General features: G+C 38.3%; 1 non-coding gene across 1 annotated transcript; it reads right to left on the reverse strand.

Moving 5' to 3' along the window:
* Positions 1 to 7,672: 7,672 nt before the first annotated feature.
* Positions 7,673 to 7,753, reverse strand: Trnaa-agc79 (transfer RNA alanine (anticodon AGC) 79). The gene has a single exon. It is a non-coding gene; the product is annotated as a tRNA-Ala (tRNA).
* Positions 7,754 to 15,560: the final 7,807 nt, after the last annotated feature.

Raw genomic sequence — 15,560 nt, forward strand, 5'->3', positions numbered from 1 at the left:
TTAAGTCCAAGTGGATCAAGGACCTCCACATCAAACCAGATACACTCAAACTAATAGAAGAAAAACTAGGGCAGCATCTCAAACACATGGGCACTGGAAAAAAATTTCCTGAACAAAACACCAATGGCTTATGCTCTAAGATCAAGAATCAACAAATGGGATCTCATAAAACTGCAAAGCTTCTGTAAGGCAAAGGACACTGTGGTTAGGACAAAACGGCAACCAACAGATTGGGAAAAGATCTTTACCAATCCTACAACAGATAGAGGCCTTATATCCAAAATATACAAAGAACTCAAGAAGTTAGACCGCAGAGAATCAAATAACCCTATTAAAAATGGGGTTCAGAACTAAACAAAGAATTCACAGCTGAGGAATGCCGAATGGCTGAGAAACACCTAAAGAAATGTTCAACATCTTTAGTCATAAGGGAAATGCAAATCAAAACAACCCTGAGATTTCACCTCACACCAGTGAGAATGGCTAAGATCAAAAACTCAGGTGACAACAAATGCTGGCAAGGATGTGGAGAAATAGGAACACTCCTCCATTGTTGGTGGGATTGCAGACTTTTAAAACCATTCTGGAAATCAGTCTGGAGGTTCCTCAGAAAATTGGACAGTGAATTACCTGAGGATCCAGCTATACCTCTCTTGGGCATATACCCAAAAGATGCCCCAACATATACAAAAGACATGTGCTCCACTATGTTCATAGCAGCCTTATTTATAATAGCCAGAAGCTGGAAAGAACCCAGATGCCCTTCAACAGAGGAATGGATACAGAAAATGTAGTACATCTACACAATGGAATATTACTCAGCTATCAAAAACAATGCCTTTATGAAATTCATAGACAAATGGTTGGAACTGGAAAATATCATCCTGAGTGAGGTAACACAATCACAGAAAAACACACATGGTATGCACTCATTGATAAGTGGCTATTAGCCCAAATGCGTGAATTACCCTAGATGCATAGAACACATGAAACTCAAGATGGATGATCAAAATGTGAATGATTCACTCCTTCTTTAAAAGGGGGAACAAGAATACCCTTGGCAGGGAAGAGAGAGGCAAAGATTAAAACAGAGACAGATAGAACACCCATTCAGAGCCTGCCTCACATGTGGCCCATACATATACAGCCACCCAATTAGACAAGATGGATGAAGCAAAGAAGTGCAGGCCGACAGGAGCTGGATGTCGATCTCTCCTGAGAGACACAGCCAGAATACAGCAAATACAGAGGCGAATGCCAGCAGCAAACCACTGAACTGAGAATAGGACCCCCGTTGAAGGAATCAGAGAAAGAACTGGAAGAGCTTGAAGGGGCTCAAGACCCCTTATGAACAACAATGCCAAGCAACCAGAGCTTCCAGGGACTAAGCCACTACCTAAAGACTATACATGGACTGAACCTGGACTCTGACCTCATAGGTAGCAATGAATATCCTAGTAATAGCACCAGTGGAAGGGGAAGCCCTGGGTCCTGCTAAGACTGAACCCCCAGTGAACTAGACTGTTGGCGGGAGGGCGGCAATGGGGGGAGGGTGGGGAGGGGAACACCCATAAAGAAGGGGAGGGGGAGGGATTAGGGGGATGTTTGCCTGGAAAGAAAGGGAATAACATTCGAAATGTAAATAAGAAATACTCAAGTTAATAAAAAAAAGAAAAGAAAGAAAACAGAAAATCACCTGGCAGTGAATAGACTGACCAACCACCAGAAGGTCACATTTAAAAAATATCAAAATGAATACAAAAGAAATGCTAACTGTAATGTGCAAATAAACAAATGAGTCCTTTTCTGCATGATGCCTCACGTGAATGCCAAATGAGTCAATAGGTGAGGCCAGAGCTCAGAATAAATACAGTCATCTCAGAGCAGGACATTGTGCTGAGTAAGTCCGATGTCTGTGTTTAAAGTAAATCAAAGAAGAGATAAGCCAAGCACAAAAGAACTTATGAAAAGGCAAAATTTAGTTCCCTTCATCCCACAGAAGATAAAAGTGTCTCAGTGCTAAGCACCTATCAGGAAAAATAGACTATGGCTATTCTCATATAAGAGCTTAAAATGTTTATGACAAGCAGGACTTTAAATAGGGTAGATTAGAGAAGTCAAGGAGTTACAATATCATATCAAATGATTTTGTTTGACATGGCCTACATAATAAAGACCCAGATACCACAAACTGACAGTTTTCAAGTTACAACATGGGCATTTTAATTCATTGTCCTAGCTGCAAGGAAAGATGATGTGATCTCTCCAGATTGAGGACTCTGGCCTTCTAAAAGTATTTTAAAATCAGGCCTATGTTCTTACACTTACAATATATCCATTAAGTTATCTTGCAATTATTATCAACCATATTATTATGTAATACACAATGTTATGTGCTTATGTTTGTGTTTGTGTGTGTGTGTGATTGATTGATTATACATGGAAGCAAAAAGTGTACTTAAGTATATAAAAGGATGCATAAACTGTGGACAGTTACACCAGGGAGTTTTACTCAGTATCAAAAGAGACCATCATTAACACAAGAAAACAGGAAGGAAACTTAAATTCCTATTACCAAGCAAAGTAGGCCACTTTGTAAAATTTATATGTCATATGATTACAGAAATTTTACATGCTAGAAAAGGCAAAACCTGTTCAGATAATAAAAATATCATGCTTGCCAAGGGTTAGAGAGCTAGTAAATGTGAAAGCTGAAGTACAGAAGATAAGGGCAGTTCAAGTGTTATCTATAGCATTACAATGATGAATACACATCATTACACATTTGTGCATCCCCACAGAATAGGTAAATCTCATTCCTTGTCAGCGAGTGGATCACAGTTAAAGAATAGACCATAAGTCATTGTGATCTGTCAATGCAGGTTCATCATTTACAATAAATGTGCCTTCCGATTTTCACCTGTACCTGGAGCTAACTCAGTCCCAAAGTTCTCTGTACCCAGATCAAGTGGAGAGAGAGCAGGACTCTGAGAAGTGCAGATAATCCTGAGAGCACAGGAGAGATCACTACTTCTGCTCACACACCTGGCCCAAGAGGAACCTGCCTGCAGCCCTCTGGACACAGGGAACAAGGAGCATTCTGGAACAGGATCCTTCTGGCTGCTGCATATGCCCTGAGCTGACCCTGTGACACAGCTCTCAGTACCTAGAAATCGCTGGGAGAAAGCCGGGCTCCAGAAGTGCTGACACACAGGCTTACAGGAAGGTCAAGCCACTGTCAGAGACAGCAAGACCAGCTAACACCAGAGATAACCAGATGGTGAGAGGCAAGCACAGGAACCTAAGCTACAGAAGCCAAGACTACTTGGCATCATCAGAACCCAGTTCTGTTACCAAACAAACACTGGATATCCAAACACACAGGAAAAGCAATATTTGGATTTAAAATCACATCTCGTGATGATGATAGAGCACTTTAAGAAGGACATAAATAACTCCCTTAAAGAAATACAGGACAACACAAGTAAACAATTAGAAGCCCTTAAAGAGGAAACACAAAATTCCTTAAAGAATTACAGGAAAACATAACCAAACAGGTGAAGGAATTGAACAAGACCATCCAGGATCTAAAATTGGAAATAGAAACAATAAAGAAATCATAAAGGGAGACAACACTGGAGATGGAAAACCTAGGAAAGAGATCAGGAGTCACCAATACAAGCATTACCAACACAAGATATAGAAGAGAGAATCACAGGGGCAGAAGATACCATAGAAAACATTGACACAACATCAAAGAAAATGAAAAAAGCACAAAAAGCTCCTAACATAAAACATCCAGGAAATCCAGGACACAATGAGAAGATCAAACCAAAAGGATAATAGGTATAGAAGAAAGCAAAGATTCCAAACTTAAAGGGCCAGTAAATATCTTCAACAAAATTATAAAAGAAAACTCCCCTAACCTAAAGAAAAAGATGCCCATAAACATACAAGAAGCCTACAGAACTCCAAATAGATTGGACCAGAAATGAAATTCCTCCCCTCACATAATAGTCAAAAATACCAAATGCACAAAACAAAGAGAGACTATTAAAAGCAGTAAGGGAAAAATGTAAAGTAACATATAAAGGCAGACCTATCAGAATTACACCAGACTTCTCAGCAGAAAATATAAACACCAGAAGATCCTGGGCGGATGTCATACAGACCCTAGCAGAACACAAATGCCAGTCCAGGCTACTATATCCAGAAAAACTATCAATTAACACAGATGGAGAAACTAGGATATTCCATGACAAAACCAAATTTACACAATATCTTTCTACAACTCCAGGCCTACAAAGGATAATACATGGAAAACTCCAACACAAGGAGGGAAACTACACCCTAAAAAGCAAGAAAGTAATGTTCTTGCTACAAACCAAAAGAAGAGAGCTACACAAACATAACTCTACCTCTAACAACAAAAATAACAGAAAACAACGATCACTATTCCTTAATATCTCTCAACATCAGTGGTCTCAATTCCCCAATAAAAAGACTAACAGACTGGATATATAACAAGGACACAGCATTTTGCTTCATACAGGAAACACACCTCAGTGACAAAGACAGAAACTACCTCAAAGTAAAAGGCTGGAAAACAATTTTCCAAGTAAATGGTCACAAGAAACAAGCTGGAGTAGCCATTCTAATATCAAATAAAATCAACTTTCAACCAAAAGTTATCAAGAAGATAAGGAACGGAAGAACTTTATAGTCATCAAAGGAAAAATCCACCAAGATGAACTTTCAATCCTGAATATCTATTCTCCAAATGCAAGGCAACTACATTCATAAAAGAAACATTAGAAAATCTCAAAGCACATTGCATCTCACACAATAATAGTGGGAGACTTCAACACCCCACTCTTATAAATGGACAAATCATGGAAACAATCTAAGCAGCGACACAGAGAAACTAACAGAAGTTATGAATAATAAAGATTTAACAAATATCTATAAAATGTTTCATCCTAAAACAAAAGAATATATCTTCTTCTTACAGGCCTCAAAAGATACAAGAAGATTGAAATAATCCCATACATCCTATCAGATCACCAGGGACTAAGGCTGATCTTTAATAACAACAAAACGACAGAAAGCCCACATACACATGGAAGTTAAACAACTCTCTACTCAATGATAACTTGGTCAATGAAGAAATAAAGAAATTAAAAACTTTTTAGAATTTAATGAAAATGAAGGCACAACCTACCCAAATTTATGGGATACAATGAAAGCAGTACTAAAAGGAAAACTTAGGTCTGAGTGCCACCAAAAACAAACTGGAGAGAGCATACATTAGCAGCTTGAGAGCACACCTGAAAGCTCTAGAAGAAAAGAAGCAAACATCAAACTAAATGGAGAGAAAGTTGAAGCAGTCCCACTGAAATCAGGGACTATACAAGGCTGCCCACTCTTTCCCTACTTTTTCAGTATAGTACTCAAAGTCCTAGCCACAGCAATCAGACAACAAAAGGAGGTAAAAGAGATACAAATTGGAAAGGAAGAAGTCAAAAATATCACTATTTGCAGATGATAGGAGAGTATACGTAAGTGATTCCAAAAGTTCCACCAGAGAACTATTAAGCCTGATAAACAACTTCAGCAAAGTGGCTGTGTATAAAATAAACTCAAACAAATCAGTAGCCTCCCTCTACTCTAAGGGTAAACAGGCTGAGCAAGAAATTAGGGAAATGACACCCTTCACAATAGGCACAGATAACATAAAATATTTTGATGCAACTCTAACCCAGAAAGTGAAAGATCTGTGTAACAAGAACTTAAGTCTCTGAAAAAAGAAATTGAAGAAGATTTCAGAAGATGGAAAGATCTCCCATGCTTAAGGATTGGCAGGATTAATATAGTAAAAGCAATCTATGATTCAATGCAATACCCTCAAAATGCCAATTCTTCATAGAGTTAGAAAGAGCAATTTTCAAAATCATTTGGAATTACAAAAACCCCAGAATAGTGACAACTATTTTCGACAGTAAAAAAATTTCTGGGGTAATTACCATCCCTGACCTCAAGCTGTATTACAGAGCAATAGTTTTAAAAACGTTGTGGTATTGGTACAGAGACATGCAGGTAGATAAATGGAATAGAATTGAAGACCCAGAAATTAATCCACACACCTATGGTCACTTGATCTTTGACAAAGGAGCTAAAACCATCCAGTGGAAAAAAGATAGCATTTTCAACAAATGGTACCCTTTCAACTGAAAGTCAGCATGTAGAAGAATGCAAATTGACTCGTTCTTATTGCCCTGTACAAAGCTTAAGTCCAATTGGATCAATGACCTCCACATAAAACAAGATACACTTAAACTAATAGAAGAAAAAGTAGGGAAGAGTCTTGATCATATGAGCACTGGGAAAAAATTCCTGAACAAAACACTAATGGCTTATCCTCTAAGATCAAGAATTGATAAATGGTACCTCATAAAACTGCAAAGCTTCTGTAAGGCACAGGACATGGTCATTAGGACAAAATGGCAACCAAAAGATTGGGAAAATATCTTTATCAATCCTACATCTGATAGAGGTCTACTATCCAGTATATACAAAGAACTCAAGAAGTTAAACTAAATAACCCTACTGAAAATAGAGTACAGAGCTAAACAAAGAATTCTCAGCTGAGGAATATTGAATGTCTAAGAAGTACCTAAAGAAATATTCAACATCCTTAGTCATCAGGGAAATGCACACCAAAACAACCCTGTGATTCCACATCATGCCTGACAAAATGGCTAAGACCAAAAATTTGTATGACAATAGATGCTGACGAGGATGTGGAGAAAGAGGAACAGTCCTCCATTGTTGGTAGAATTACAAACTGGTACAACCACTCTGGAAATCAGTCTGGAGCTTCCTCAGAATATTGGACATTACACTACCTGAGGACCCAGCTACACCTCTCCTAGGTATACATCCAAAAGGTGCTACAACATACAACAAACACACATGCTCCACATGCAAACCTTTGAACTGAGAACGTGGTCCACATTGGAGGAGTTAGAGAAAGGATTGAAGGAGCTGAAGGGTTTTGCAATCCTATCAGTACAACAATATCAACCAACCAGACCTCCCACGACTAAACCACCATCCAAAGAGTACCCATGGACAGACTCATGGCTCCAGTTGAATATGTAACAGAGGATGACCTTTTGGGGCACCAATGGAAGGAGTAGCCTTTGGTCCTGCCAAGGCTGGATGTAAGGTGATGTCAGGGCAGGGTGGAGGGAAGTGGTAGATAGATGGTTGCAAAAATAACCTCATAAAGGAAAGGGGAGGCAGGATGGGATAGAGGGTTTATGGATGGGAAACCAAGAAAGAGGATAACATTTGAAATGTAAATAAAAAGTATCCACTACAACAAAGGCAATCTGATGGGGATGGAGAATGGGGGATGGGAGATCTCGGGTTGGGGAAAGGGGATAGAGGTGGAGCTCTTACATAAGCACAAATGGGAAGGATGCTCAAGCCTTACATCTGCCTCTAACTTTCTGTGACACTAGCACTTTTCTGAAATTGTCAGGGGTGAATATTAATACAATTTAAAACCCCAACATATATTATGATACTGAAACTTTAAAGTTATCAACCATTGGAAAACCAATTTGGATAATAATGCATGAAGAAAAAGTAAATTTTTTTTCTTTTTTTTCGGAGCTGGGGATCGAACCCAGGGCCTTGTGCTTGCTAGGCAAGTGCTCTACCACTGAGCTAAATCCCCAACCCCGAAAAAGTAAATTTTTACATTACTTCATACAATGGCTTTTTATACGGCTATACAGTAGGAAAGTATATAATTTGAGGTAAGGGAGTTCATTAGAAAATGGTATTTTCCAGAGAAATAAGAGATGTTGGAATACTCCGCCCAAACTGGGACATCCATATCGCATCCAAGGCTCAGGGAACTTCTCCAAAGAGGAGTTGGAAAGATTTTAAGAACAAGAGGTTACAAATAACATTTAAAAACTGGTTTTCAGAAACAACAAGGCAAGTTCATTTAACATTTAACATTGTTAGTGACGGCCATGTCCAAGACCTCCACATAGTCAAGCAAGACAAACCCCCAACATTAGCTGGGGAACTACTGCTTTATGATAGCTTCTAGAAGGAAACTCAGCTTTCTTTAAAGATGTTGGCCACATTCCAGCACAGATCCCATTCCCATGACTATTTGGACAACAACATAAACTAGACTCAAAAGGAAAAGACAAAAGAGTAAATCTTAGAGTGGGATGGGAATGGGGGTTATGAAAGGAGTTGGGGATTACTGACTAGTTTTATTTCATCTTAACTCAAGCTATCGTCATTTTGGAACTTAATTTGAAAAATGACCCTACCAGATAGACCTGCAGGGAAAACTCTGGTGTGTTTTTTGATTGATGGATTATGTTGGAAGGCCCTCAATGTGGGCAGTACCACCCATGTGGTGATTCTAGGTGCTTTTGAAAGCAGGCTGAACAAACCATGAGAAGCAAGCCAGCAAACAACCTCCATGGCTTCTTCTTCAGTGCCTGTCTCTAGGTTTCTGCCTTGAGTTTCTACCCTGACTTCTCTCAATGATAGAGCATAAGTTCAACTTTGTAAGCTAAAATAAACCCCCTATCCCCCTCCCAAGGTGCTTTTGGTCATGGTAATTTATCAAAAAAGTATGACAGTGTGCATAGTAGTCAGAGTACTCAAGAAGAACAGAACTTAAAGACTAAATATCTCTCTATGTATATAGAGAGTATTTATTAGAATATCTAATAGAATGTGATCCAACTAATGCAATAGTTTCTGCCTATGAACAGAAGATCCAAGAATCCAATGGTTGTTCAGTCCACAAGGCTGGATATCTCAACTGGTCTTCACTGTATACTGGAACACCAAAGTAGGCTCCAATGCTAGTGAAGGAATGAACTTGCTAGGGAGATCAAGCAGGCAAGAAACAAAGGATTGTGGCTTCCACGTCCTTACATAGGCTGCCAGCAGAAAATGTGGTCCAGATTAAAGGCGGATTCTCCCAACTCAAAGATCTGGATTAGAAGTGGGACGTCCTACCTCACATGATGAACCTAGAACAAAAAGAATCTCCCAGTCTTCACTCATGAGTTCAGACTTCTGTGACCATTCACAGGGGACATAAATACCTCTTCATTTTTTGACCACTCAGAGAGACTTTCTACACTTTTTATTACTCAAATTCCGCATGTTTAAAATCCTATTTCAATAGATACCTTAACTCTTCAAAGAAGTCATTAGCTATTGGGTTCTATAAAGCAATGTGTGATCAGATGTCTGCTTGTTTTTCATCCATAGCAAGTCTACTTGAACTTCTATGATAAACTAGCAGAATTATGTTGCTTAAATGACAAAAACATATTTTCTCCAAATTTAGAATCCAGAAGCTCAAGATCAATGTGGCAGCATGTCTGGGTTCTGGCGAAGGCTGGCTTCCTGGCTTACTGTGTCTTCACATGTCTTCCTCATTATTTTCATGTAGAATGAAGGAAAATCAAAACTCCCTCCCTATTTACAAGGATTATAATCCTCATGTGGCCTCCTCACCTTCTTCATCCCTATCCCAACAGGAAATAGAACTTCTGGGGAGTTTTAGGGTGATCCAATTGGGCCTACAGCAGGGGTCTTGAGCCAAGAGTTGATTTCACCACCCTCTGCTCCTTTTCCAAAGAGCAGAAAGGGAAAAGAGCACATGCTAAGACTTACCTACTACAGATAGGATCTGTCCCATCAAATCTTCAGGACCAGGGTCGGGAATGAGCAAGTAGAGCTTTTGGTCAACATCCAAGCCTTTACTCTGCTTTCCTTTCCTTTCTTGTCCTGCATATCAGATGTTAGGAAGTGGACAGCTGAAACCCCATGAAGAAAGTGAGAGACACAGTCTTCCAGGCCCCAGCCAGGACAGTCATTGTCTCAGCTGACATACCAATGCCCTGTCAGTTAAAAGTCATAATCTTTTGAAAAGAGCAGTCCTCTGTGAAATTTTTTTGTCTTTTAGAAAATTTATCCAAGGAAAACTGAATTTCCATGGCCTAGAAAGAAGAAGATGGGAAGATTAACAAGATGGGACCTGGTTGACCTTACAGGAGAGGATGCTTCAGGGTTTAGGAAGGTTTGATTTCTGGAGGCACTGAAGACCCAGATAATGTAACCTTTTAGCAGCCCTTTATTTGCCTGTTTTTCTGGGTCACAGGTTCTTTGCTTGAAGGGACAGGGCCTCATTTCCAGTTGCCCAGTGCTGTATTTTAGAACTTCACACTCCAGGGTTAATGCAGAAGTGTCTTCCACATAGAAGAGGAGAGATAGATGCTGGAAGAAATTTAAAGTGGTAAGCAAGAAAGTAAAACACAACCATAGCTAACTGTGTGTGTGTGTGTGTGTGTGTGTGTGTGTGTGCGCGCGTGTGAATTTTAGCTACATTTTAAATTCTATAAACCATGTAATATATGTACTTTATTGTGATCATTTATAAATTTGACTTTTGACTAACAAAAAGTCAAATTTGATCTTCGGACTAACTGATATTGAGATCAAATGATCTTATCATCAACAGTATAATATGCTTAAGTATACAATACTTAAACTGTGACAGGTAACAGAAACAGCCATGGTAGCTGATGGTTAGACAATGTACTTAACTTTAGAACTTTACATCCTCTTGCCTATAAAATATTATAACCATTAAGTTTCCTTTAGGACCTAGAAATAATTCGTATATGTGGTAATCATTGTGGTGCCTGTTCTGTAGTAAGGGCTCAATACATACTGCTTTTACCTTTATTTCTCCATTGTTCCATTCCTGAACTGTAAGATACTATCTAGCTAGGGTTACTACATATACAACAATAAATATTTCCCTAACTCATGCTATTCACTCCATAAGAATTTGTTTGTATTCCTTCTCTTTCCTTATCTTCATCTCCAAAGAATTCCCTTTTAAATATGTCTTTATTCTTTTAAATAACAGATAAGCAATTTCTCATAGTAAAAGAACCACTCGGGAGTTTTATTTTAACAGATCCTTCCAAGGTAGTGACTACTTAGCCTAATTGTTGCTAATTAATCCTAAGAATAAACACTTTCCATCTCTAGCTGACAAGCTAAGCCTCCACCTTTACTGGTCACTGATTGTCACAGACAGACAGGTGACACCAGAACTAAAAATGACCTTACTTGGCATGAAGCCATGCTACACTAAATAAGACTACTAAACTACTTAAGCTCACAAAAACTTTTACAGAGCCTCTAGAACTAAAATTAGCTTGACTTGATATTTGTAATTTCACTGCCAATGTATTACTAATTCTTGGTTTCAATGACCAATTGAGTTTAGATTCATAGCACCAAGGCAAAATGTTGACTGTTTTGACTGGAAGTCAAATATCACAGTGTTGACTAGATGTGACAGACAGATTTTATTCAATTTATAGATCTAAATGAAATTAGCTGTTCCAGTGCAACAATCTTGATAGCTTGAATTTAAAGTGATATTTTTATTAACTGTAGATGAAAAAGGAATTTTAGATTCAAATTATTTTTCAAGGCCATCCTCTCAAGAACTAGGAACTAGTGCATTATATTTATGCTTTAGGAAGGTTTTAAAAAGATAAATCAATATATGTCCAGTATTAAGATAATCCTCTGATATTCTGAACACCCCTGGCTTGACAGGCAGAGTTAGAGAAGCAGAGTGGCCATTCTGTAAGATGCTAAATAGAGTCAAATCTGGAGCCAAAATTTCCCTAGAACCTTGGCAATAGATTCTTCAAATGTCATTACAAATTAGAGAGAGGGCAAGCTAACAGGTGCAAGTAAGTCAGAAGGGAAATATAAATGGGATAAAGAAAAATTATATTTATCTATAAGAATACTTCTGCTTTCTGTCAATCCATAAACTCAGAGAAATTATCCTGGTAGAACAACGAACATTTTATTGTTTCTTGGTGTGGGGAATAGTTTTTATGCAAAAGACAGCAGTTTATCCTACTCCATCCCTGAGTGCGACGCTGTCTTCAAAATGGGTGCAAGGACATCAGGCATCACATACGTAAGTAGGTAAGAACTGAAATTATGGTAAACTTCACATTTCCATGACAACTAAGAGACTATCTTCTATTGGCTCTGTATTTTAATATTTTAAATTCTTTCCATTGGTATAGAAATGATATTTTACACTAAAAGTGTCCATTCTTATCATTTCTTAAAAAGAAACCTGGGTTCTCTATAGACCCATGATATCACAAGACTCCTCATCAGAAGACACAATGGCATGAGTACATATGGATATGCTCCTTTCAGTCTGTGCTAAAATATAACCTCAAGCTTTTCTGCTTTATAAGTGTTAATTTTATTAATATCACCACATCCAATTTATTGCCGATCTCATTTTGTATCAAGAACTATTTACACCATTTTTTAAAATTAAATTAGGTGATATTTTCTACTCATCTTCTTCCCATCAAATTTCTGGATTTGATACATAGGAAAGCAAAGAATTTCTTGATTTAAATATTCTTTCAAGTTCACTCCTTCCACACATTTTTGTTAACTACTCTTTGTTAGTGTATATGTGTGCTTTTGTGTGTGTGTCTGTGTGAATACCTGTGTGTGTGTGCGTGTGTGTGTTTGTGCACACGCGCGCGCGCACACACATGCATGTGCGCGTATTTGTACCCAAGGAGGCCAGAAGAGGGCACTGGATCTCCTAAAGCTGGAGGAGCAAGTGGTTGTAATCTCCCTGACGTAGGTAGTGGTTGATTAAAATTATCACTAAGAAACCAGGCTCAAAATTAATAAATGACAGCATAAGGAAATGAACAATGGAAAAAAACAGAACAGAGACCTCAGTACCAGCTCTATGTAGGGGAAGACAAATTTACTATATGTTACTTAAAAAATATATACAACTTTCCTCAGAGAAGAGTCAGAATCCAAGATTTATATGATATATTATTTAAACAATCTGAAGTTCAAATAAAATTGTAACATAGGCTCAGAAAATACTATTATACTTAGAAAAGAAATTGCTGATAAAAAAAACTGCCTTTGATTTTTGTAAATATTAGACTTATTAAAGACTTCAAAATACTTTCAGTGCATGCAAATGAAAGAAAATGCCATTGAATGAATGAAAGTTAAGTAAGAACCCAGCTAATCATGGCAATGGTCTCTGTAAAGAGACACGTTATAATAAAAAAAATGTACATTGTATAAAATACATGCATGTAATATAAAGCTACATAAAATTACAATTATAATATCTATTATTTTCATCCATCCATGTAACTTGCTGCATAAAAATAGCACACAAAAAGCATAGGAAAAGAATCTGAAGAAATCCCACATTTTACCAAATTCTGGATGAAATAATTGAAAGTTGTAATAAAGTTAGTCAGAGTGCTATTAAATTTTTGATATGTCAAAAGAAAGAAACAGCAAAATAGGACAGGAATCAGTATAACAATATGAAATCTAAAGAGTGTAGGAAATAGATGAGGCTGCCTTTAAACTCATCTAGCTGCTGCTACCACTGCTTCCTGGGCGCTGAGATTATAAGAGTTCATTTTAACTTTCAAAATATATTTTATGGAAGATTTCTTTAAGTTTTCTCTATGTATAAAATACTATTTTCATGAATTCTTTGAAAACTTCCTACATTTTATTTTTATCATATTCAACCTTCTCCAAGATTATCTCCCTACTCACCTAATATTGAGAGATCTTTCTGTAGTCTCCCTCCCCACCAAGCCCGTTTGTGTTACACAACTAGTCTCAGGATTGGAGCCTTCTCTGAAATGTGGTCAACTTTCCAGAGGCAGTATCATTCAAGAGATCTGACTCTTCCTCTCCTCTTCCTCTCCTAACGTGCATCATATGCAAATAACTTCTCCCCTGATAAGATTAGCTGATAAGATAGAACTTTCATAAATTTGATAATGAAAAGGGGATTCAGTGAGAAAGACACCCACCAGCCAGAGGGCAACCCTTACTAATCTTGGAATCCCCTGCTTCTCGCGACAATTTGTCTATCAGTATTGTGCTGGCTGCTTTTATGTCAACTTGACACAAGCTAGAGTTAGTGAAGAGGTGGGAGTGTAGTGGAAATTTTGTTTATATTTTTTAAAACACAAAAATGTTATGCAAATCTACTGTCTTTTTAATCCTAGGTATGGGAAATGAGACTTCAGATTGCCCACAGTAGCTAGCTGTGATTTGTCTAGAGCTCTGGTAGAAGAGTAATTTTGCCAGCTGAAGATAGTTGGAATAGTTTGGAATCCTGGGGACTTTTCAGAGGGTATATACGTGCCAGAGTCCCAAGAAAGGTTGAGGCTGCTGCTCTAGCTGCTGCTGCTGGTTCCTGCTGTTTCTGTTGTTTCTGTTTTTGCTGTTGTTTTTGTGGCAGTTGCTGTGGTTGCTGGTTGTTGGTTGTTGATTGGGTGTGGTTGATTGCTTCGTAAGTAGAAGTAATTGGACTCGCCCCAGGAACTTGACACCTCTAAACAACAGGAAGTGGTCTAATGATATTGATGATCACTTCTCCCTCTGACCTTTTTTCTCTCCTACCTAGTATGAGAAGGACTGAAGGGTGGTGAAGGGTGATAGGAAAAAGAACCCCAGAAAGTAGCCAAAAATCTGATTACAAGGGAGCCTCAACTAAGAAGATGCCTCCATCAAGCTGTAGGCAAGACTGATTGAGACTGGAGCACATAGCCCATTGTGGTTGGTGCTATCCCTGGGTTGGTAGTCTTAGGTGCTATAAGAAAGCAGCCTGAGTAAACCATAAGGTGCAAGCCAGAAAGCAGCACCCCTCTGTAGCCTCTGCATCAGTTCCTGCCTCCAAGTTTTTGCTCTGCTTGAGTCCCTGTCTTGGTTCCCTTCAATGAGGTACTGTGATATAGAAGCACATAGGCCAAATAAACCCTTTCCTTCCCAGCTTGTTTTTTGGTCACAGAGTTTCATTATAACAATAGAACCCCTGACTAATACAACTATGAATACTTTTTTCCTATAAAACATGACATAGCTATCCCTTACATTCTGTGTTTTATTTTATAATCACATTGTCCTAAATTTGGTCATCTGGAATCTCTTCAGTTCTTCCTATGGACATGTCCCCATCACTCCTTACATTATATGGCTTTCTAACACAAGATATTCCAGCCATGCTCTGACCTTTTCTTGATGCAATCATTTCTTCATGCACCTGTGGTTGCTTCGGTGGCTAATTCTGTTTAATATGTGAAACCGTATCTTCTTTGTTCTTTCCCCGAATTTACCCAATTGAGAGCCTGAGCAGTTGCTGAGCCTATAATAAATTATTTCCAATAAGTGCTGGTGAGAGTAATTCCCTTCCAATGGTGTGGCGACACCTGAGTGTCTTGTGATGGATATAATGATGAACAGGAAGAGACAGGGGGTGGATTAGAGCTGTAGCTGGCAGCCTTCATTGGCTAGCACAGGTCAATATGTCATTCGACTCACTCTGTCCAAATGTCAAGATAATTACCTATATCCTAAGAGTTCTGGGAAAATTAATT

Source organism: Rattus norvegicus, chromosome 1 (assembly GCF_036323735.1).
Source record: "Rattus norvegicus strain BN/NHsdMcwi chromosome 1, GRCr8, whole genome shotgun sequence".
In the NCBI taxonomy this organism is placed as follows: domain Eukaryota; kingdom Metazoa; phylum Chordata; class Mammalia; order Rodentia; family Muridae; genus Rattus; species Rattus norvegicus.